The sequence below is a fragment of the Thermobia domestica genome, chromosome 8 (genome assembly GCF_964235325.1).
Source record: "Thermobia domestica chromosome 8, izTheDome1.hap1.1, whole genome shotgun sequence".
Lineage (NCBI taxonomy): Eukaryota > Metazoa > Arthropoda > Insecta > Zygentoma > Lepismatidae > Thermobia > Thermobia domestica.
The window spans coordinates 5,342,800-5,367,865 of NC_137461.1; the positions used below are offsets into that span (position 1 = coordinate 5,342,800).

At 36.5% G+C, this 25,066-nt stretch overlaps 1 protein-coding gene and 1 long non-coding RNA gene across 2 annotated transcripts in view; one reads left to right on the top strand and one right to left on the bottom strand.

The window, feature by feature from the left end:
• Positions 1 to 8,811, top strand: part of LOC145691536 (uncharacterized) — a 47,914-nt gene extending 39,103 nt beyond the window's left edge. The window contains exon 3 of the long non-coding RNA XR_014132403.1: positions 8,116 to 8,811. This is a non-coding gene — a long non-coding RNA (uncharacterized LOC145691536). The remainder of the gene's footprint in view (positions 1 to 8,115) is intronic.
• Positions 1 to 25,066, bottom strand: part of LOC145691537 (protein unc-93 homolog A-like) — a 274,095-nt gene that overhangs the window by 218,587 nt on the left and 30,442 nt on the right. The gene's annotated exons all lie outside the window — the stretch shown is intronic.

The window sequence follows — 25,066 nt, forward strand, 5'->3', positions numbered from 1 at the left end:
CTTTTATTTTTAAAAAGTTCAAACATTAATACTTGAAGCTAAGATGATTAATATTAATGTAAGTTCTAAATAAATTACCAATAATTGTATTTTGTATAGTTTGTAACCCTGCTTTAAAGTTTATAACAGAGACACGTCGTTAAGATGTAAAACTTTTGGGAAGTATTAGCTGTTAATTCTCAAACCTTTTTGGTTTAAATGGCGTGACAGTTTGTGCTTAATTCCAAACCGTTGTCATCTGTTGACAACGTCCGTGAACCACGGGGTCTAATGATACGGAAGTGTGGAGAAGTTTAGCAAGAAGAGAAATCAGATATTAATGAAAATAAATCATCGCGTAGTGTCAGTGTCAACCTTCCAAGTCCCCTAGCGGCAGACAATTAAGCTCCACTATCAGATCCACGGATGACGTCATATGAAACGCACTCGTATCTTTTAATCTCACAGGGAAATGCAAGAACAATGCACGTGGAAGAATCTCCATAATTATATTAAAACGTCAGGTCAACTTTTAAGTTGTTTGCGTAGTGTAAATATGTCAGAGAATTGTTTTAAGAATAAAATCTTGCATACAGTAGCCTTGAGGAAACAATGCATGTAACTAATTCAATGGCATTTTAATTAATTTACTTTTAATAGCTTTTATTTTGTACAAAATGCAACGGAACACTGAAATGAACTGAGCCGACGAAATAAGCTATATATGCAGTTCTTGGCTTGAGCTGTATGTTTATTTTTAATATGACTACTGCCAGAGGCGGATCTAAAAGGTAAACACTGCGGAGGCAGAAAGATCCCAGACTATATCATGAGTTTACTATAAACTTTCAAAAATATATAAATAATAGCTTCAATTATTTTTGTCACTAAAAAAAAAAAAAAAAAAAAAAAAAAAAAAAAAAAAAAAAACTGGGGCATCAAGTCCCCCCGGCTCCGGGCTAAATCCGCCACTGAGTACTCTTGGCTGGATAGATTTACTTCTTCTTAATAAACCGATTCTAATTTAGAAAAAAAAAAATATTGTAAAATTTCTCGTAAGTAGAGCTAGGATAATAAAATCAGAGTCCGGAATCGACCCCCACTATCGATTTATTTATAAAATCCTCCAAATAACAACAGTATTTACAGAAATACTATAGTACACTTTTCTCTAATTTGTAAGGCAGAAATTAGATATCTCAAGACCGTACGGTCGTGGACAGGATCTCTATAGAGCCCTGAAGTAGGCTATGCAGAGTGGCGAAGAAAACCCCAAAGCTCCGAAACAAGCAGTGAGGAGGATAAAAGACACAGAGTCCCGAAGCAGTCTAAGCAAGGGGGAAAGGAATAGCCAAGAGTCCTAAAGCAAACCAGAGGCTTTGAAGTAGGATTCTCCTAGCACTCCAGGCAAGCAAGAGGAGGGAGACAAGAAAACTGGTGCCTGTCTGCTGGTTGCTGTCCAATATATAAGGGTCCCAGGACAGTGGTGACACTGATACTGTCCTGTCGTCATGTGACTTGTAGGAGGTGCTGGTGGCCCTTCGCCTGCTTCTTGTAGTAATCTCACGTGGTATGTAGTACTCCGACGTAAATACGTGATGTGGGATGTTTACAAACAGGAACATATGACATTGTTCACAGAATCACATGGTACATTACAGTATTTACTTTCCTGGCCCAGTATTCCATATAATTTACAGTTTACGTCACAGCAAATTATATATATGTATATATAAATATGTTTATGTATGTATATATAAATAAATTTGGTAACTATAACAGCTACAAATGAAATGAAATCTTTCAGTTTAACGTCCCACACTTTTGCCCTTTAGGCTAAGGAAAACGATGACTAAAGGAAGTGAATGATGACGGAAGAATTGGTGGAATGAAAATATGGAAGGAAAGGGGAATATCCCGATAAAACGCACGGACACAACAACGATGTTGTTCACCACAAACTTACTTGTCCGGGGATCGAATCAAGGACCCCATGCACCAGAGGTAAGCGCTCTACCGCTGAGGCACCGTGCCCCCGTTATAAAAACTAGAAATGCAAAAACGAGTTACTTTTGGGGATGGTGCTAGATATAAAGCTCCATAAGTGTTATTTAAAACATAATTTTCGCTTTTTATAATTTTCTTTATAAAAATTACAAACAAAATCAAACCTTCGATTTTCTGTAGTGGATTCTAAAATTCAAAAAGTGCCTTGTAAATAGCGATGCGCACGAGACAAGTCGAGACAGGATTTTCCTGACAAAATTCGAGTCGAGGCACGGCTCTTCCAGTAAAGAAATATACATTTTTCGAGTCGAGACATCACTTTTACAGCACATTTTCGAGACGAGACAGGCACAAATCTTCTCTCGTGCGCATCCCTACTTGTAAATCCTATGTTCAATACGGAGCTGGCTATTTTGATTGATTTATACTCTGTTATTGTTTTGATTGCTAGTAGTAACAAGCTATCCAATACACAAGTGGCGTATTGGCAGCTTAACCACATTATTAAGTACCTGAAATTTATACAACTTGTCATAATACAGTGAAACCTGTATTTAGCGGAATCGAGCGGGACTTGCAAAAATTTCCGTTAAAGTCAGGTTTCCGCTTAGTGGAGGTAGACTTTTCCTCTTTAAAAAAATACATGCTTATAAAGGGGCATACTGCGAAAATATATTGCTGTACGTACATTGTTCGATTACAGTACTTCTTTCTTCTACGAATAAATACACAAAAAAATTCAATGAATATAAATTATGCTATGCACACGTTTTCTTTTTTTTTTTTTTTTTTTTTTCTAATAGCCAAGCAGGGTTTTCTGTGTACATTGTGCTTGGCTGCTTGACTTTCCGCATACACTTTAGCCTGAGAAATTATACTAAGTGAATCAGAATCATTTTTTCGTAAGGCAAATTTTTGCAGTTCCTTTAAACTTCTAAGAGAATCTTGATATGTATTTATTCTACACTCTTCTTGGAACTCTGTATCGTACTCCTCTTCTTCCTCTATCTTGTTTTCTTCTTTCCGACATTCCGTATGATTCTTGATTAAGTTGCGGGGATTAAGGACAATTTGTGGGGCTGAATATGAGTAGTGGTTGGGGAAGGTCAACACTGTCCAGAAATATTTAACAAAAGAACGAACATTTTATCGCAGACAGTGTAATGTATATGTCTCACAGAATGTCTAAACATCTTCTAAACGCCGTAGTCCGGAACTCAGAATTTTCCGTTAAAGGTGTATTTTGTTTTCCGTTGTCCGCGTAACACAGTTTCCGCTTAATGAAGGGAGTTTTACACGTTTTGTTCTCCAAAATTCATGGGACCGTGAGATATTTCCGTTTAAGACAGTTTTCCGTTTAATAAAGGGTCCGTTGAGGACAGGTTTTACTGTACTTATGTGTTTTAGTGTTGGGAACATTGAAACTGGCAGACAAGAAAAAAAAGCACAGTACCATAAACCAGAGATGGGCACCATCACCCATTTTCGCACTCAAGATGCCACCCTTACCGTCACTCACCCTCACTTTGGTAAATGAGGTGAGAGTGAGTTACGGTGAGTATAAGAGAGTAAATTGAGGGTGAGTGAACAAGAAGTGAGGGCATAAACCGTAGTTGAGTGTGAGGACGAGTATGTGTCAGTTGATTGAGGTGAGTGTGAGTGTGAGTCAGTTGATTGAGGTGAGTGTGAGTGTGAGTCAGTTGATTGAGGTGAGTGTAAGTGTGAGTCAGTTAATTGAACGTGAGCGAGTTGATTGAGGATAGGTGTGAGTAAGAATCAGGGTGCGAACAATATTTGAGTGTGAGGGTGAGTAAGTGTGAGGGAGTTGACTGAGGGTGAGATTGAATGAGTGAGTGTGAAAGAATTGATTAGACGGTTAGTGTGAGTGAAGGTTAGGAAAAATGCCCATGTCTGCCATAAGTCAAGAAAAAAGATCCAAAACCACTTTTATTTTGGTATAAACTTTCACATACATCTGGCTCTTTGTTCCAGAAACACCTTATTATAAGCTTCAGATGTTCTATTTGAACCTGAAATGAATCAACTTAAGGCCACATATGGCCATTTTGGGTGTGATGTTAGTTAATCACAATAGTAAAAGTTTGTTATTCACAATATATTAGTGTTAGTGTTAGTGTGTTTGTGAAACAGAAATATTTTATGAATAAATTGTAAACGATAATTTTGTTTTACGAAACCTATTTACTGCATTACATTTTCAGAACAATTACTAAAACATTTTTGTCTTGAACATTACTCTAGTAGCTCTACAAACAATTCGTTGAAACTGGAAAACCCATTGCATCAGCTGAATTCCCATTGAAAATGTGGGAGGAAATGGAAGAGCTCCGAGAAAACTCAAAGACACGATGTTGTCCACAATAAACTTTCATGGCCTGGGATCGAACTAGTGACCTCTTGCACCAGACATGACCGCTGTACCATTAAGCCACCAAGCCCCCTATCTTATATAGCTAGGTACGGTATAAAATCTTTATAACATGTTTAGCAGATATCAATAACATACTTATAGAAACAATATCAAAGATTTCAGTACGGAAGAGATGGCGTAATTGTCTGCGACAGAGGAAAGCATATCTTCTAATCAGTGGCGAAGGCAAAGGAGGGTTTCCTTGAACAAGATAATGTGAAACACATGTAACTTGTTTAAAATGTATACAAAGTTGTCGCGTATACTGAAACGATATAAGATTAGGTACTTGAAGCCCCTTCCTCCAAGCACTTGATGAATCTACACTGAGAAAAGAAACCGTATCTGGCGTACTAAAAACGTAGGTTACAAGCGTAAATCCTGTAGCTTTTGGACTTAACATACAGGAAACGTATAACTCAATAAGTATATTTTATACATATTTTCAGTATAAGTGTTCCGAATGTTCGTACTTTCCGTGCGAACGAAAGAACAGTATATAGGTGGTCAGAATCTCACATACAGATGGACGTGGATAACATATAGCTGACGTATGTAACATACGTTTACGTATACGTATGTAATATACGGAATACTGTTAGATGTCAGACATCCTGCAGCAGTACGACTTAACATCTAAGAGCAGTACATAGGTAGGATATGCATAACGTATGCTCCGTACTGATTTCTGTAGCAAACACAAGGATTCCGTATATTTGTACAATACACCGCTGTCCGGATAACGGATTTTTCTCAGTGTGTGTACACTACTGCTTGTAATCATGTATTATTCCAATACCATTCTTAGGGCCGCAGTGGCTCAGTGGTAGAGCGTTCACTTCTAATGTATAGGGTCCTTGGTTCGGTCCCAGCTCGCGCCAATTGAATTTTGTGGTGGACAAATATAGCGTACAAGGGTCTTCTCGTTTTTCTGCCGTTTCCTTCCACTTTCTTCATTCCATCATGTCCGTAATTTCTTATCTTTGCCATCTCCTGTAGCCTAGCCGGCACGGCATAAACGTGGGACGTAAAACTTAAAGATTTCATTTTTATCTTTTCTAATACCATTCTTTTCGCCATTAAGGTTCATACTTATTAAACACTTCTCACCTAAGAAATTTTGTTTAGTGTTGGCACGTACATATATTTGAATAATAACGAAACAAAACCAAAAAAAGAGGAAACTCTTCATTACCTTGGTACTTAAACAAACAAGAGAATTTAAAAAACAATCAAGGTCATGCCATGTTTTTCGTGCTAAGGACTTGGTGTTTTAAACGAAGCTTCTTTGGAGGATCTCTGTTAACCACTTGCTACGAAATTGGAGCAATGAAGACCTTAGTGCTCAGTTAAGCACATATAAATTCGTTTCAGTGTGTTGAAGCGGTAAGATAGATATCCTACGGCTGTCACCATTTTTTTTTTCTTCACAAGAAAAAAAATCATGACACGTGCAGTATTTTTTGTCAGTCTGTCCAAAAAAATATCGATCCATAAGAATATCTAGGATTCCGAATTAGTTATTCTAATCAAATACAATAGAACACATTACTTACTTTCCATCAAAATATAAATGAAAATCAGTTCTGCATTGTATTATATGGACCATAAAGCTGGGCTTTAGCTCCCTGGAATAAACTAGTGGTGGGCACAAAAACCGGTTTTCGGTTTTTAGAAAAACTGGTTCGGTTTTTGACCGAAACCGTTTTCGGTTTTATTCAAAGTCGGTTCGGTTTTCACCGAAACCGGTTATTGGTTTTCTCCAAACCCGGTTCGGTTTTTCACCGGATCCAGTTTCAGTTTTCTTCAAAACCGGTTCTGCTTTTTCCTAAAATGTGTTCTATTTCTGATCACAATAGTGTTTCGTTGTTCTTCGGAAATCGATTCCGTTTCCACAGAAATAGTTGTATGTGTTTTAAAAAAGTTTTCACCGAAACCAGTTTCGGTGAAAATCGAACCAGTTTTGAAGAGAACCGAAACTGGTTTTGGAAAAACCGAAACCGGTTTCGGTAAAAAACCGAATCGGTTTTTGGAGAAAACCGAAATGTCGGCTTTTCGGGTTTCGGTTTTTATAAAAACTGGTTTTGCCCATCCCTAGAATAAGCATGGATTGAAGGTTTCCGTACACAAAATTTTGAGGTACATATTCGAAATAAAAAGAGACCATCAAACAAATGGTTGGAAAAAGTTTCATAACACAGGATTCAGCAGCTCATATAGGTCATATTACGGATAATTAAATCGATATATCGAAGTTGGACACTATATGGCGCTTGTATGGAAGTATGGGAATTGGGATTCAATCTCTGAAAGGTGTTGTCTCATCTTCCGAAACTCCTTGAATAAGGAAGAAAAGCCATCTGGTAGGCCACAACCCTTCGTGGAGTCTAAAAAAACCCAGGAAATTTATCTTGAAAGTTTATTAGTTTATTAACAAATTTACAGAATAGAGCTACCCACAAGACAAGACGTTCTGCAAATTTTCGTCTCGTCTCGTCTCAAAAACGTTTGCAACGACAAAAACTATTTGTGTCTCATCTTATCTAGAATTTAAAAATGTAGTTTTAGTCTTGAGACTCATCTCGTTTTCACCACAAGAATCAAGACGAGACAACAAATATCTTGTCTCGTAGGAAATGTTATTTCAGATACAAGCTGCGAGGCTAATTTACACCTACTTTGGAATCACCAACATCCGACTACAAAACAATGGGAACAATGAGAAATTGTCCATGCTTTAGTGGCTAATAAAAGCATTGATTATTAAAAAAAAAAAAAGTGTCCTGAGAAAAATTAAATAAAATCTTTGAGTTTTACGTCCCACGTTTATGCCGGCGAGCCTGAAGGAGACGGTGATAATGAGAAATTAAGAAAATGGTCGAATGAAGAAATTGGGAGAGCCCCGAGGAAACCCACGCACACGGTGTTTGTTCAGCACAAAGTTCACTTGGCGCGAGCTGGGATCGAACCAGGGACTTCAAGCACCAGTGGTGAATGCTCTACCGCTGAGCCACCGCAACCCCAGAGTGTCCTAAGAATTGAGGACGTCTGATGAAACCTAATTTTGAAACAATGTTGCCGTTGATTTCTTACATCTCTTGTTTCAGTCTGTCGGACAAATGAAAAATACGATAACTTTGATGTAATACAGAAAAGAAGTGTATGTCTTTTTTTAAAATGGAATCGTAAAGTAAATGCGGTAATTTGTGGTTGAGTTAACAAAGTAATCACACAGAAAAAAGAAAAAAAAAACACGTTTGTTCTGATCAACCGATCGCGAAGGTCAACTTACACGCAAAGCAAAATATCATCACAAAAAACCGCTTTCGTGACACCTGGGGTTGTTACTGTATTGTACGACGAGGAAGCAATATCTGTACACAAATTTCATTTTACAGAGAACTACATCAGGAAGGTGCCATTGGTATTTGTTCTGTTAAAAGATAAGAATGTAAACCACATTTGTGGTCAAAAAGGATACAAAATGGTAATTTTGTAGATGTGAAAAAAAAAAAAAAAAACTAGCTGAGTTGACATATTCCATTTCATTTTAGAATATTGTTTTTATTTTATTGTTACTAAGGTTCAATTTACTTCCTAATTCTTCTATAGAAACATAAAAGGCAAGCTGTAAAACTATAAATACTGGAATTAGCAATAGGGTTAATTACAAATCATTGACGCGATTTTATTTGTAGGTTTGCTTCTGATTTCTGCCACAAGAGCGCGGCAGTGAGCATTTATTCAAGATGGCGACAGGCGCAGAGAAGGCTTATGTTGTGCTCGAATATTCACGTCAGTTTGTTCTAACAGTGCAACGACACTCCCGAACGAAGTGCAACAAAGAGTCACCACAACTGCCAAGTCCATTCGGCGATGGTATGCACAGTTTACAGTTTCAATATGCCTCTGTAAGAGGAAATCGGTCTACAGTGACTAAACAGGAGACTGAAAAAGCGATGGCTCGGACCTAATGGAGATGATGATCTGCAATTCTTGTCATGGTGATCTCCGGACCTAACTTTATACTATTTTGTTTGTGTGTGTGTGTGGGGGGGGGGTTACGCCCAACAAACCTGACAGAACTGAGAGCTGGCATCAGCAGTGCATTCCGACGGATTAACATGAACATTCTACACCGACTATGGAAAGAACTTTTTGAGTTTTTCAATAAGTCTGCAAAGTTTTGTGAAAAAATGTCCAATAATAAAGCATCACCATGGAAATCTCACTCAAGATGACTGGCCTGAAAAAGTTTTTACACCATTTCAACCGAATGTCCCCATTGGGAATCGAACTCAGTACAGCTCCCACCATGGGAGTCCGAATCCATACAAAAACAGTTTTTTACCTCCTTTTTTTTATCATTTTCGCCGTATAGGAATCAATATTAGAAGCAGAAGGGTAGTCGATTTCTACCATTTTAGGCTATAATATAGGAATATAGTCTAAAATGCAACCTATTCTTTCATTACTGAATTAATTTTATTTATTTATTTATTGTTATCTAACATCGTTTTTCACTACCGCGATCAGCGTTGAAACTGAAAACCGTAGATCTATCAATTATAGTTTACATAGAGCAGTGGTTCTCTCAAACTTTCCGATAACGCGGACCCCCTGTTCATTCGGAAAGTTCTGCGGATCCCCTTACAATGCTATCTGAAATTTCATATGATATTTAAAAAATTTACTAAACGCAAACGCCAAAAATATAGGCGGGTTGCGCGCGCAACAAAAAGTGGGTGGAAAGAGCAACAGCCAACTAGCAACCTGCGCACTTGCCATATTTACATTTGTTTTGCTCAGTCACTGTCAAGGTTTCATGTTTCGCGCGCGTGTTGACGATTGGTTACGGCAGAACGCAGGCTTTGAGCTATGGCTAGGTAAACGGCTGTCGTCTGCTTACTCCTGCAACAGGAGGGGAAGGAGGTGGCACATGACCAGGGAGAGTTGACAACAGTGAGCTGTAAGGTGCGCGCGCAACCCGCCTATATTTTTGGCGTTTGCTTTAATTAGAATTACCACTGATAAGAAAAAATCTAGAAAAATAATGTAATAAGTAATTCATTCTAAATATACATGATTATTTCCTAATGAACAAAATTCCAATTGAAAATACACTAACTTTCAAGACTGATTTTTCTTTTTTCTTTTTCCTTTTCTTTTCTTTTTTTTTTTTTTTTTTTTGGAAAGGAAATTTATTTGATAATCAATGTTTTTAAATGTGGGGTTACTAATGTGAGGAATGAAATTCTTTGTATTTTTCCGTAATTACATTGAAATCTGGAATAGCCTAAGTTCTGTCACCATCAATCTAGGTCCGATTCCACATTAAGTTAAGACGCTTTCGCTTTAAGTTTTTAATAGTGCAAAGAGTACAAAAGGTTTGTTCACATAAGTAAGTGGTAGGGAAAGGCATCAAATGTTGTAATGCCTTTTTAGACAACTCTTCATACTCACAACGCACACATTCAGAAAAATCCGCTCTCCGGACAGCAGTATATTGCACAAATATAAGGTATCCTCTTGCTTACTACAGAAATCAGACGGAACATACGTTATCCATATAGTACATAGGCACTGCCCTTATATGTTACATCATGCCGTTGCAGGATGTCTGATATCTAACAGTCTTCCTTATATTACATATATATATATGTATCTTACCATCATCAGCTATATGTTATATACGTCCATTTGTATGTGAGATCCTGCCAGAATATATTGTTTCACACGGGAAGTACGTATAAATAGAAAACTTATACGGAAAGTATTATAAAACATGCGTTTTCAGTTATACGTCTGCTGTACGTTAAGTCCAAAAACTACAGGAGGAATTACGTGTGTAACCTACCTTTTTAAGTACGCCACCTACACTTTATTTTCTCAGTGCACGCAACCAAAAGAGACAAAATTCATTTGTTGCGAAAACGTTTTTCCACAACGTATCTCAGGGTAGTTCCAGTAGCAGTTCTTATTCTGTGTTCAGCAGAGAGATCCTCAGGGCCGGATCTACGAAATATTGCGCCCGGTGCAAATACCTATATCCGCTCTCCTTCCTCTGAATTTTCCATCGAAATGGCGCCCCCCTACATACTCTCAACCAACTGCGCCGCGGAGCAAATGCTCCGAATTCGCACCCCGTAGATCCGGTTCTGGAGATCCATGCCGTCTATGTCATGGATTTCTACTTAGTGAAAGGATTTTCAATCCAACCTTTACCAGGTTGTGGGACAGACAAATATTCTCGAAAACTTGCAGCTAATGCTCTCAAGTGTCCTAAAAGTATTTTTTGCGCTTTTAGCAGAGTTTTTTCCCTGACGAGTCAATCAAATTCTTGAGCGCTGGAAATGATGAATTATTTGTTTATTGTTTGTACTCGTACTGCCTACAACTGCAGTTTCTTAATCTTAAAAGTACTTCTTGCATACCAGCTGCGAGATCCATTTTATTACAACATTTCAATTTTTAGGAGTCGCGGATCCCCTGTTAGATCTCGCGGACCCCATTTTGAGAATCACTGGTGAGAAAGAAAGGTCGAGGCGGAACATTGTTGAGATGCTCAATCAGGGGTGCACCTGCGGAAGATCTACTGGCTTCGGAGCCCCTTCCTTAATTTCGTAACTCTACTAACATTTATAGACTTTGTTAACAGAACTATACTTGTTTAACAAAAAAAAAAAAAAAGAAAAGAAAAAGAAAGAAAGAAAGAAAAAGAAAAAAGAAAAAAGAAAAAAACAAAAAAGAAAAAAGAAAGAAGGAAAAAAGTTATTGATGTATGCTAAAGATTTGATTTTACGATTCATCTGTACTTTTTCATTTCATATAAAAATAACTTAAGTTCCACCATTCTATTTCTTAAAATATAATTCGTTGTAATTAACAATTACTTATCGTCTCTTCGGGTGCACAATAAAACAGGTTCAATATTACATAGACGTATAGGATCCCCCTTCAAAAAATACTTTAGATCCCTTCCAGCAAACATTTCTATATACGCGCTTGTGCTCAATCCGTATGAAAAAGCCATTTCTCCCTGTGTTATTGTTTTTCTTCTTTGGAGATTAACATTAAAACAGAAAGTAGTAATAACTTAATACAATTTTCAGTTTAAGTAAAGGGATTCAGTTGGTGATGGCAGTCCTTAGGTTCAGACTTGAATTCATTTCAAAAGAGAATTCATTCTCACACCCTCTTCCCGTTTTTGTTCAACGACGATCAAATATTAAAATAAACCAGTTGGGAATGCACTAACGTAAGAGCATTACCAGAACGAACTTATTCCTAGATTCACCCGGAGTTATCACCCGCTTTCGTAGCGTGTTACTAGAGGGTATATCCTGACCAGCGAACGAGTGCGGGCGGCCGGTTTTGGAACTAAAATGCAAACAACAGTGTTTCTAACCGGATTACTTGTAATTAATCTATCACAGTTGTTTTGCCCTGTTCATAATAAACCACTTCACGCATATGTTCAAGTTAAGACAAAAACAATTTCAAAAATTATGTAAAATATTTTCAGAACATTTTAAGGGACTGCAAAAAAAAAAAAAAAAAAAAAAGTACATACACCCTCCATATTAATTTGGCAATAACTTGCGAATAAACTAACCTCAGTGTTGTACAAAGGAACACTGAGAACTTCGTAGCATTAGAGTGTAAGGAATTCCTACTTCATCTGGTAACAAAACCTCGAAGTTCATCTTTGTGAATCAAAGTTATACTTTGGCAACTGCGCTTTCATTGTTTAAAGCAAGTTTTATTGTGTAATTTTGAGATAAGGCGTCTTCGAAATTGCTACCAATGTGGACCATGTGATCGATCGATTGACAGTACCTTCAGTAACAAATTTGCATTGATATCATTTTCGGATGTGCTGCAAAAGACTGGTGACAGAGAAACTGATAATCTAACCCCCTCCGAAGGAGATTTGGATCCGCCCCTAATTAAGATGGTAGATAAAGATAACTTTCTCTGATATCTAACCTGTCATTATTTAGCATTGTTTGGTAATTTGAAAATCCAGTATTTCTACCATATTTTGAAAAATTTACTTAAAAGAAATAAACCCAATGTTACATTGGGCGATTAAAATTTAAAGTGGAGAGCCTGACAATTGATTTCTTATAGCTCCAGTGAAATTCAGAAAAAAATGAATTTCATATTAAAAAAGAAATACAAAATACATTTTCATAGTAACTCTTACATTCATTATGTTATTATAAAGTTAATGGTACTTTTGAAATTGATTAGAGTGAATAGATATGTATTTAAGTAACAAAACCACTTGCGTAAGTTTTTCAAAATATCAAGTTAGAAGAACGAAGTTTGCCTTCCACTGCCATCTCATTGCTCAAAGATATCGGCGATGAAACAATTGGCCGGAAATCATGCGGCCGCTTCTTACACCAAATCATGAAGAAGAAGATGAGTGCCAATGTTAGGTACGTAAGTTCAGTACTTTTTTTTTTTTTTTTTTTTTAAGGATCCCCTCTTGAAACTATACGTAGCACATTTTAGTACTTACATTGAAATAAAAATAAAGCTGTTTAAAAACGATTGATTGCCTTTGTCTTTGAATTTAAGATGTGCACACAGGATTTGTTAAACAAGACCGTACATCTGATATGTTTGAACTATATGCAACTTATGCTCAAGAGCTAAACTCAGTCTTCTGAAGTCAATTGACAAATGATTATGTATTACAGACACAAAGACAACACTAGGCTTCCAAGGTTCAAAATTATATTGTGTATGAAAACAGATAGTAGAATTAATTCTTTGTCACAAGAGACCTAGGGTCTGAAAGAAATTCAGAGGGAGTTCAAAGGGAATTTCTATACTCATAAATAAAAGTTGTGAATTTATTGTGTATTGAACCAATGATATTTATGCTTACATTACACATACGCTGATGTTTTATCGATACTTTTATTTCACATTTACCAAAAGGCTGGATTACGATAATAATCCTAAAAGAAAGATGCATTGCAATCAGGTTTCACAAGGCAATCCCGAAAGATAAGCTATCCAATCCCGTAGCCCTTTAAAAAATTAAGGAAAATTTGTTCTTCACTTCCCTTTCCCCCAAAGGGTTCACATTCGTCGAAAAAATGAAATGAAATTCCTTTAGTTTAACGTCCCATGATTATGCTCTTTATGCTAGAGGAGACAGATGATTAATGAAAGAGAAAGATTGTAAAATTAATTGTTGAGCTCTCACAGAACCACGTACAACAAAGACACATGCGCTAGCCAATAGACCAACGAAGAGAACTTCCACAGTTCTCGAATGGAAACGTATCGGAATTCTTTCTTGGCTACAACTCAAGAAAATAATTTAGTTGTCAATCGATAGACCTACATTAAAACAAATACAAGCATCGCGAGCCTTAACTTGATTTAAACTTACAGTTACAAGATGTTGCGCAAGTATCTAAGCTACCAACCCATAATTAATATTTTAGTCATTAACATCTTATTACTGAGTTTTGCAGGTTTCTACTGTTTTATAATGAAATCAAATAAAACCTAATTATTTATATATATATATATATATATATATATATATATATATATATATATATATATATATATATATATATATATATATATATATATATATATATATATATATATATATATATATATATAATCTGCTTAATACACGGTAGAAATTCACTTGCGTGATATCTTGTTCTTAAATTGTTAATTTCCATGCATATGTCATTATCCACAATACATCTGCATTACTGCAGGAATAACCATTACTGCATTCAATAACAACTATATAATTTATGGAGTTCTTTATTAAGCGAAACAGATTAGGCTACTTATAACATGTAAACTGCAACTTTTGAAAATCGTTGGATACACTGCAGAGTGACGCTCTCCGTTCCCCTGTCCCACCGCGCTTACCTAGAAACTGATGTAAACACAACACTAGTGCCCTCCACGAAAAACCGCACTAATATCCTGGTCAGGTAATATCATCATCTAGTTTCATGTAGCTCCTGATATTCTCATTTCTTTCTGTGCAATATGTGACCGAGTGTTGAGAATAGTGTTCAGTTCAGCGCCAAATACAGGCGGGTAAGTGATTTTTCACCAGTCTAGGGTTTGCGTTACTCAGGGGCAGATCCAGGACGGGCTTCTGGGTGGGTGGGGGGCTGTAATACTGCTACTTAGAGCTACTTTTAAAAGTTCCAAACTCTGGAATGGATTTTATTTACATATATATATATATATATATATATATATAAGAAAGTTTCCTCTTCTGGGGCGCGATCGCCCCGATCGGCTAACCTTGGATCCGCCCCTGGCGTTACTTTCGATCAAGCAACTCTGGCTAATAAACATGGAATTCTTTACACATTTCAGTGGTTGCATAACACTTATTCTGAAGGGAATGCTGTAATAGTAACAAGTGCTCAAGAAATAAATGTTTCCTTAACCCTTTCCGGATCCTGGCTTTTTGGGCTATTTTTGAGACTTTCAGTCAAGCAGCTACTGTATCGTCACTATTTATCCTAGGATCATGGTTCATACCTCATTCTCTTCAGAATAGAGCTGGCTTTCAAATGGTACCACTTGCATGCTCATACCATATACCAGAAGCGGGGAAAAATGTCAAAGTGAAAATTTCGGAGGGAAAATGTTTTTCTCGAACTTTGGCCCCCTGGACCCCCCTGTGTGAACGTAGCCATCTAAAAAAATCTGATAAATAGTACTTGGTATACTGAATGTGTGTGCCAAATTTCAAGTTTCTATCTTGAATAGTAAGGGCGGGAGAATTTTTATCAAAAATTCTTACAATGCCCCAAATTACCATAAAACACTATGATCTCAGGGAAAAAATCCTGAGACATCCCTAATTACCCTAGGACTATAATCCGCCAATCATTCTCTTCAGAATAGAACTGTCTTTCAGGCGGTACCATTCACATGTCTCCATCATGTATCTAAGGCGGGAAATTCCTGAAAAAGGGGATTTTTGGGGGCTAAATTTCCCTTTTTTCAACTTTTAGCCCCTCTGGACCACCCCTGTTTTAGCGCAGAAATCTGAAAAAAATATGTTAAATACTACACGGTGGACTGAATGTCTGTGCACAATTTCAATCTTCTAGGTGCAAAAATAAGCCCGCCAAAAAAATTCAGAAAATTCCCCATGTTACCCTATACAGAAGTATACTTTTCAAAAAATCCCTGAGACGTCCCTAACTACCCTAGAATAATAATTCGACCGTCATTCTCTTCAGAATGAAACTGCCTTTCAGACGGTATGACTCACGTGTCCCCATCATGTATGTAAGGCGGGAAAATGACGAAAAACGGGAGTTTGGGGGTAAAAATATCCCTTATTTTACCCCTTTGCCCCTCTGGTTCCCCCCCTGTTTTAGCACTGACATCGGAACAAAAATCTGGTAAATACTACTCGGTGGACTGAATGTTTGTGCAAAGTTTCAATCTCCTACGTAGAAAAAAAAGACCGCCAAAAAATATTGAACATACGCTTAGAAAATGAGAAAAGAAATTTTTGACTTATGACGTCATCACCTCCTATGTCTGGACGCAGGACGGTCTGAAACCATAGGTAATGTCTTCTACAAGGCCTCTGGACTTGGAAAACAAACAAACAAACAAAAAAAACCCGGACGAAAAAGCTCAAATAGAAGAGAAATAACGCAATGTACCATGAAAAATGCGTATGGTACAAATTGTATATACCATAGGATCCGGAAAGGTAAATATGCACTTTAAATTTTGAAAGGAAAAAAAAATGGGTGAATTTTCACCCAGTGTAGTATTAAATATAAAGACAATTTCTCACGGTTTTCTCAAAGGCACTTTTTTCTTGTATTGTCAAAAAAAAAGTGTATTTGAATATATATATATATATATATATATATATATATATATATATATATATATATATATATATATATATATATATATATATATATATATATATATATATATATATATATGTAATATATAATACGACACGAATATATATAATACGCACAAGGAAAACTTATTGAAATCAGTTTTATAAACATTTTGGGCAAAACATAAAAGCCTTATTATTAGTGATCAGACAAAGGCTGACTAATGTTTTTGTGGTGAAAGTGAGATTTTAGTTTAGGTATGTTTTAAACAAGTTCCCTTTGACATTATTTACCAGAAAATTGTCCGTGAGTAGCGTAAATATATCCATCTTAAAAGATAATTATTAGCTTCAAATTAGGGATGGTACCGAGACCGAGACGGCCTTTTATCTACCGAGACGAGACCGAGGCCGAGACGGAGCTCTATAAATCGAGACGAGACCGAGACGAGACTTAGGTCAGTCTCGAAAGTCTCGGTCTCGTCTCGAATATTGATATAGACAACTATTAAGATTGACCTTTACTCAAAATCTCTTTCGTTGCTGTATTAGGTAATATGGAAACAGTTGACTAATGTTCAGTGACGTATTTAGGGGATGGCTATCGGACTGAAGCCTCTCCTGAAATAGATTTGTGATCATTTTTTCGCATTGCACGTTCAACACAAATATTTCTTACTCGTTCTCAAGCCTCTCCCGAAACAAAATCCACTGCTGATGTGTATAGTCATCCCTGTCTCCCACTCTCAACACACACACACACACACACACACATAACTAACTAACTAACTCTATGGCCTATGGAACCCGGAGGTTCAGTACCGCGTTCACAAAAGCTCTCCACTGACTTCTATCCTTAGCTAATTGCATCCAGTTTCTACTTTGTATTCCTATCTCTGCGAGATCCATCTTAATATTATCCTCCCATCTGCGCCTAGGTCTTCCTAATGGTCGTTTTCCTATGGGTCTACCAGTCAAGACTTTGAAAGCGTTTCTACTTTCTTCCATTCTAGCTACATGACCTGCCCACCTAAGCCTCCTAGACTTGACGACCCTAACAATGTTGGGTAAACCGTATAAACTATGTAGTTCCTCGTTATGAAGCTTCCGCCATTCCCCATTCTCGTTCCTCTTGGGTCCGAATATTCTTCTCAGGATCCTGTTCTCAAATACTTTCAGTCTATGTTCTTCCCTCAGAGTAAGCGACCATGTTTCGCAACCATACAGAACAACAGGCATGATTATCATTTTATATATTTTAAGCTTCAAATTCTTCGACAGAACTCGCGACGACAAGAGATTTTGAACCGAATAGTAACACGAATTCCCTGCTTTCAGTCGACATTTAATTTCTTCGTGAATATGATTTTCGTCTGTTAATATTGATCCTAAATATTTGAAAGTATCCACTTTATCAAAAGTATTATTTAATATTTTAACGCCTCCACAATTTGCCGTATTACGGTCCCGATGCACTTCCATGTATTTAGTTTTCTCTGCATTTACTTCTAAACCCATGTCCCTGCAAGCGTTTAATAATATCTCTGCATTTATTTCTACTGTTCTCCTATCATCCCCTATTAAATTTACATCATCAGCATATGCCATAACCTGGTGAATGCCGTTCAACTCTAGGCCCTGGTTGCTATCTTTGATTTTCCTTATGGCGTATTCCAGCACAAAGTTAAATAATAATGGCGACAACGCATCTCCTTGTTTCAGGCCATTTTCGACGTGGAAGCTCGCGGACAAAAATTTTCCTACTCGGACTTTACTTTGGGATTCACTTAAACATATCTTAATTAATCTAATTAGCTTTCTCGGTATTCCAAGCTCTGTAAGAACGTTGTATAATGTTTCTCTCCTAACCGAGTCGTAAGCCTTTCTAAAATCAATAAATAGTTGATGTACCGGGGTATTGTATTCCCACTTCTTTTCGAGTATTTGGCGAATGGTAAATATTTGGTCGATAGTTGATCGATTTCGTCTAAATCCGCACTGATAATCTCCAATAATTTCATCTGCGTATGGGGTCAATCTTGCTAACAGAATATTTGAAAGGATTTTATAGGATGTTGACAGAAGAGAAATGCCTCGATAATTATTACAGTCAGTTTTGTCGCCTTTCTTGTGAATTGGAACAATGATTGACTCTTTCCACTCTTGTGGCAATTCTTCCTTGTTCCAGATAAGGAGAATGAGTTTGTGTATCTTGTTCCACAATTTTTCGCCTCCAGCTAAAATTAACTCAGCCGGAATTTCATCTACACCCGGAGATTTGTGTTTCTTTAATTTCTTTATAGCGGCTTCCACTTCTATTCGATTGGGTTCTGGAATATACGGTTCTGCGGTGTGTATCTCCTTTTCTCCACGCACATTAGTTTTTGGCTGCGTGTTCAGCAAATCGTCAAAGAAATCTTTCCATCTATTTAAGATGCTATCCGTATCAGTGAGAACTGTTCCGTCAGATTTCTTTAATATATATATATATATATATATATATATATATATATATATATATATATATATATATATATATATATATATATATATATATATTTATACCTGCGGATCCAGGATATGATCGAGGGAGGGGCTAAACCATAGTTTGAAATTTTATCCAGTGTAAAGAAAGAAGTAGGATTGAAGCCTATTTTATACAGTGTATAGCTGAGCGTCAAGGGGAGGTATAACCCCTTTAACACTCCCCTTGGATCCCCGCCTGTATATCATATAAGTAAAAGAAAGAGTTTGTCTGTGTGTCTGCGTGCCTGTCTTTCTGATTGCCTGTGTGCGGCCTGGGGACCAGACGAGAGTCCAAGAGTTACGAAATTTGGGTGACAAGTATCATGTCCCAGGCCTCAGACCAAGAAGAAGCGTTTTTTTTTTTTTTTAATTTTGAATCAGGAGGGGCGTTTACCGGGACATGTAAAAGTAGTAGAAAATGACCGATATTATAGTCGAATACATAGTTTTTGCAGTCTCTGAGATCAATGATGATACTTCCATTAGCGATGACTTTCAAAGTCAGCTACCAGTGCATGCGGGCCGTGGTTCACTTGCGGGGGAGGGGAGTACCGAGAAGTAAAAATAATACAAAATGACCGATATTAGTGTCAAATAGTTTTCGCGTTTTCTGAGATCAATGGTGAAACTCCGATCGCATTAACCTCCAAATTCACCCCATTCAGCTGCGGGCCGGAGTTCACAGGAGGGATACCGAGACATGTAAAAGTAATCCAAAATGGCCGATATTAGTGTCAAAGTATAGTTTCTGCGGTCGCTGAGATCAATGGTGTCACTTCCATTAGCGATGACTTTCAAATTCAGCTACCAGTGCATGCGGGCCGAGGTTCACCTGTTGGGGAGGGGGTACCGAGACATGTAAAAATAATACAAAATGACCGATATTAGTGTCAAATACATAGTTTTCGCGGTTGCTGAGATAGTGATACTCCCACAGGCCTTGACTTCCAAATACTGGTCCCATGAGAAAATTGGGTATTTCATCTAGTTATATATAATATTCATATATATACTAAAAATGCTGAATTTTTTTTAACATGCTGTGTGAAATATGGAAGGGGAAATTCTTCTAGATACTCTGCAATACCACTAGATAAACAAGCAATGTTGCCAACGCAACATAAAGTTGTAATTTCTCAAATTGCACTACGTTTGATATTACATATTTTGTTCAGTTATTTTAGTTTAGTGCGTGGGTTTTTCTCGGGGTTCTCCCGTTTCCTCCCACTTTCTTCATTCCACCATTTCATTCATCTCTCATCATCACAGTCTCCTTTAGCCTAACCTGCATAACCGTGGGACGTAAAACTCAAAAAATTCATTTCATTTTTTAATTGAGTTTAACGCCTCTTTCAGCAGCGAGGTTATATGAGACTGAACCTACTGATTAACATTGAATCTAAACCACATGAGCTCCCGCCGGTAATCTAACCCGGTTCTCTCACGCCATAGGCTAACTGCTTAGCCACGAAAGAGCTCTACATATTTCTAATTTAGATATTAAATTAAACCACAAAAACACATATATTATTCAGTGTAACAAAGGACAATACATATCACTAACATCAACATTTTGGAGATCTCTAATAACTCAAATGGCAGGAACATTATAACATTAGTGTTCAGTAGTTTTAATTACAACAAGTCGCAGTTACGTTATTTTAAGCAGTGTTGCGAACTTAAATAAATTGCTAAATATTATTATAAATATAGTGCAAATAACGTAGCTTAAGTGTAAAATATTTTAAAATTACTCGTAATTTGCTTTATGGTGCAAGAATGTTTTCAAAACATGATGTTTTTCATAGTCTTTGAGCTACTTATAATGTTAATGTCAAAGTTTTTGTTCCAGCAATACACGTAAAAGCAAATTGTAACTGAAATTAAATGCAATTGATAACTTTTCAGTAGCACTAGTTGTTCTCCCTAAGCCTTAGGCCTGGTGTATTTTTTAGATTAAAACACTGCTTTATTAAAATTTTAATTACACCTTAACTGCATTTCATTTGTTATAGTTTGACCACCGACCACCTCAAACTAGATCCATACCATATAGCTATATGCAATTATTCAAAGACTTACAGTTAGTAATACACATTGTGTTGATTTTTGGTTTGTTTTGTTTTAGTTTAACGTGTCACGATTATGCTAAGGCGGCTAAAGGAGACGTGGAGTTACTGATCATAGTGGAATCCGAAAAACTTCGGCCGTTGAACATTACCGCCACCGGGAATCGAACTCGGCACCATGCGAACTAAAATCAAGCGTATTAGCCATTACAGCAAATGGGGGTTCTTACATTGCGTTGATTTAAATAATTGAGTCAGTGTTGCCAGATCCGAACATCAAAAAGTAGCGTGTCTGTGCTCCAAAAGTAGAGAATATGAACTATTTGTAGCCCAAATATATAGAAATGAATTATTTGGCAACTAATGACTGGTACTAATGAAACAATGTTTAAAATAGACGGAAAATGTGATGGACATATTGCAAGACGAAATTATGATCGATAGACGAAAACAATTTTAGATTGGATACCACGTGACAAAAGCAGCCTAGGAAATGTCGCATACAAGAAATTGTGACAAAATCAGGAACCACTGGGGAGTAACCTGGAAAAGAATTACCCAAGATAGATAGCTGTACAAAAAACTTGGGAAGACTTCATCCAGCAGTGGATTGATAATGCTTGATTATGATGATGGTGATGATTTTATATCGATACCTCAGAGGTAAACTAAACTAAGTTATAATTTCGTAATTTTACAGGAGAAGCGAAAAACCGGTTCCTTAACTAAGATCTATAATACTGTTTTTCAAACTATACTAAGTAGTTACAAAGTAGTAAGATGGCTTTAGCCTTACATTATTACACCACTAGAAAGAACATAGTCTATTTAAAAAAATATTATAACTCAATTTGACCAAAAAGTGACTTAACATAGTCTACCACTAATGTTCAGATATGTTCAGATATATACTTATAAATTTACTAGGTAAGGTAGGGTAAAATTGGATCCAAAATTTAACGAAAGTCATACAGCGAAAAAAATATATTTTTGGCTATTTAATACTTCATGTTGCTGCAAAATTACGAAAATAAATACAAAAGAAAACTAGAAAGTTAAGAATTACTTGTTTTGGCGAGAGAGAGAAAATAGATACAGCTAGCTCGAATTACCTGTATACTTATATAATATGTATGTTCATGTTTCGCGAGTAATTTTCAATCAAAATAAAATTTCAACGTAATGAACGCACGATTGGTTTTCTCGACTAAAGATCACATGGACCGCTAAGAGCTCAGGAATAAGCTTAATCTATGTTACGGCAGTGGATATACGTATGCGTATGTAATGCATTACAACTTTAGGAACTTGTATAAGAAACAGAATGTACTTAAATTTAGACGCGAACTATGCGAAACATCTGACTTTGAATCTAACTTGTTTCATGATGCAACCCGAGGCCACACATAGCAAAGATGAGTGCCGTAGCTCCCACCACAAAGTTCTGGAATTTCGTGTTATAAGGTGTCAATTAAACACGTAGATGTGAAACGGTAATAAAGCATTTGATCAATTTTAAACAAAATATATTGTAGTAATAATTTACCCTATTTGTTCAGATAATGAACGTTATGTTATGTTTTTAAAATGACAGTCAAAACAAAATGTATTGGATAATAATTGAGAAATTGTAAAATTTCAATTTCGGTACGATTAAATACATTCGTGTTGCTATGTGTTGCGTTATCCGTTAGAATGTATTGAACAATTCTTATTCTAAGGAAGGAAATAAACTACCGTATAGTACTGAAGTTAATTTAATAGAGTTTAATTGTATAGGCAGTACTGAGGCCATATGAGAAAGTCTTTTGCTGAAAGTGAAATATGGGTTACTATTAGAATTTTATCCCATATATGATATACCCACTGATGATTGAAACTGGAACACACGCATGGAAGGCATCAGCGCTAGTAAATTAGCTCTGAAGAAGTACACCATACTATAATTCTAAGTCAAGAATAAGGCAAAAATAAGAAGCAGAAACGACAGACTTTATAATAATAATAATACTTTTACAATTTTAATTTCACCTTTTTATTTCGAGACTTTCGAGACGAGACCGAGACGAGACCGAGATTTGACCCTCGAGACCGAGACCGAGATCGAGACAAGCATTTGTTGACCGAGACGAGACCGAGACGGCGATTTTTGACTCGAGACGAGACCGAGACCGAGACAGCTATTTTTAAACCGAGACGAGACCGAGACTGTACAAAGTCTCGTCTCGTCTCGTCTCGATACCATCCCTACTTCAAATAAAGTAAATTATATGTAAAGAAAAAAGGTAAACAAAAAATCTGTCTGAATTTTAGCCCAGTCTTGTATTAGACCCCCCACCCCCACATAAATAAGTCTAGTAATCTAGGTTAAAAAGAATTAATATTTCTTATTAATTTATTCAGGCTTTATACTAATTGTTCTATGTGATTTATTGTTATACTCACTAAACAATTCTTGTAATATATCTATCCATTTATAACTTCCTTGAGTACTAAATTTTTTCACGTGTTTTGAGTTCTGTTAAAACGTTGTGCGATATGTTGTTTTACGAAGACAGTACACATTACAAATGATTTAGCAGACATACAAAATATCGCAAAGTATAATAATAATTATAAATATATATATATTATGTTGTATTATTTTTTTCATGATATGAATATTGTGTTCCGTTAAAAACAAATAAAGGTTCTGAAATTGTAAAAGGAAATTTAAAAAAAATAAAAATTAAGTTGCCCGTAATTAACATACAAACAGATTTAGGTTGTGAATGCTATAATCAAAATGCAAAACGGCTGATCATTATAGTGCTCAATATGGACGACTCAAAATTAAAAAAAAAAAAATCCGCAAAATATCATCTCTCTATCACTTACGGTTCCCAAGATAGGCTCCTTAAATCTCCCGAAATCCGAACTTTTTTGGCCAATATTTGTTGAACGGTCGACAGTTGGCCAGTGGCCACCGGTTACCATTTGATACCAAAATGTTCATCATTCTCTTAGGTATTGAACGCCACCAAGTCATCTCTCTATGACTCCCAAAATATGGCTTCATCAATCTCCCGAAATCCGAACTTCTTGGGCCAATATCTTGGGAATGGTAAGAGTGACAATAACAATTACATCACTTTCTCAGATAGTTTTGGATGCCCTATCGAATGAACGTTCCAAATTGAAAAAAAAAAAAAAAAAAAAAAATCGCAAATTGCAGACACACACATACAGAGACGTAGAGCATTCAGTAGTATAACGAAATTTTTAAGTTTGTGGAAAATGGTTAATTTATACCACGTCCGGTTTCAATAGTGGGTTAATAGATGAGATGGAACCTATTCGTGGCCAGTGGCGTATTTACGATTTTGTTTCGGGAGGGGCTTTGCTAACTTTAGGGGGGGGATTTACCTGAAAATGTGAAAATTCTGCAAGATATTTCATATACTTTACTATAGTGAGTAAGATTTCGGGGGGGGGGGGCTTAAGCCCGGAAGTCCCCCCCTAAATACGCCACTGCGTGGGACGATTAATCGATTCTAAAAATCGTTTCTTTATATATCCTAACAGGAGCACGGTGCGTCAATGGTAGAGTGCTTATCACTGGCGTAGAGGGTCCTTAGTTCGATCCCCGGTTAAGTAAGTTTATGATGGATAACGTCGTGTCCATATGTTTTCTCGGGGTACTCTCGTTTCCTCTACATTCTCATTCCACCAATTCTTCTATTATCATTAACTTGTCTTAATCATCCCTCTCCCTTAGCCTAACGGGTGTAAACGCGAGACATTAAACTGAAAGATTTCATTTTCTATATATCTTACCACTTTTGCTGTGATACGTATCGACAGAGATTCATAACATTCTATTAAGAGTCTTCATCCCGGCGAAATTAAAATACCGCTAATTTTACAGTAATTATGTGATATCTTCAAATAGATAAAAGATAATCGAAATGTGGAACAAGAGCGCCCTAGACAATATTATTTTACATGAGAAACCGTTATCACGACTCACTTATCTGCTTTCGATTTCGAGCCATTTTGAAAATCGGCATTTATTTTCGCGTTTCTAAACAGTTGAAAACGGAAAGCCACTAGGTGACTTGTGATAACGGTACCTCACGCAAAATAATATTGTCTAGGGCGCTCTTGTTCCATATTTCAATTATT